Raw genomic sequence first — 670 nt, 5'->3', positions numbered from 1 at the left:
CTCATCTTCTCAAATAAACTTGTGGTAGTGGAAATATTCTGATCTTCATTCATGATTTGTGAGTGCACTCAAACTACAGAGCCATGTTAATTCTAGAGGCGATCCCTTGCTTTTTAATACACTGGAGTAGCTTTCTATCATCTTTTAAGACCAATCCAAGAAATTGATTAATTTTCAACCGTCAAAATGGTCGGTATAACACGAAATACGATCGGTAAACTGTTTAGCGACCGCCAACGATCGTAAAAGGGCGATCAGGTTTACATTTATGTAAATTATCTTTATTTTTTTATTTGCAAATAACAATAACCAATTCAATGATAGTACGTAACACTACAAAATAGGTGTATAACTTTGTGGAGAAGAGAGTAGAAGTCAAAGGTTTGAATGAAGAACTAGCATGTCACATGCCTCAAGTTGACGTCTCAACTATCATGTGTCCAATTGGCCCTAATTGTCGGTGCTAAAGGAATTTATAATACGGATAATAAAATTAACTTAAGTTTAATTATGTTTTCATTATTCTCTTTTACTTTACTGTCATTATAAATTATAATAAATATTTTATTTGAGAGAATATAACACAATAAGACGGTTTGGCCGAGTGGTCTAAGGCGCCAGATTTAGGCTCTGGTCCGAAAGGGCGTGGGTTCAAATCCCACAGCCGTCA

General features: G+C 35.1%; 1 non-coding gene across 1 annotated transcript; it reads left to right on the top strand.

Moving 5' to 3' along the window:
- Positions 1 to 590: 590 nt before the first annotated feature.
- On the top strand, positions 591 to 670 carry TRNAL-UAG (transfer RNA leucine (anticodon UAG)). Its single transcript has one exon. It is a non-coding gene; the product is annotated as a tRNA-Leu (tRNA).

The sequence above is a fragment of the Spinacia oleracea genome, chromosome 6, assembly GCF_020520425.1.
Source record: "Spinacia oleracea cultivar Varoflay chromosome 6, BTI_SOV_V1, whole genome shotgun sequence".
Lineage (NCBI taxonomy): Eukaryota > Viridiplantae > Streptophyta > Magnoliopsida > Caryophyllales > Amaranthaceae > Spinacia > Spinacia oleracea.
Note: the sequence above shows the minus strand (reverse complement) of the source record. Positions and strands in the feature narration are given on the sequence as shown.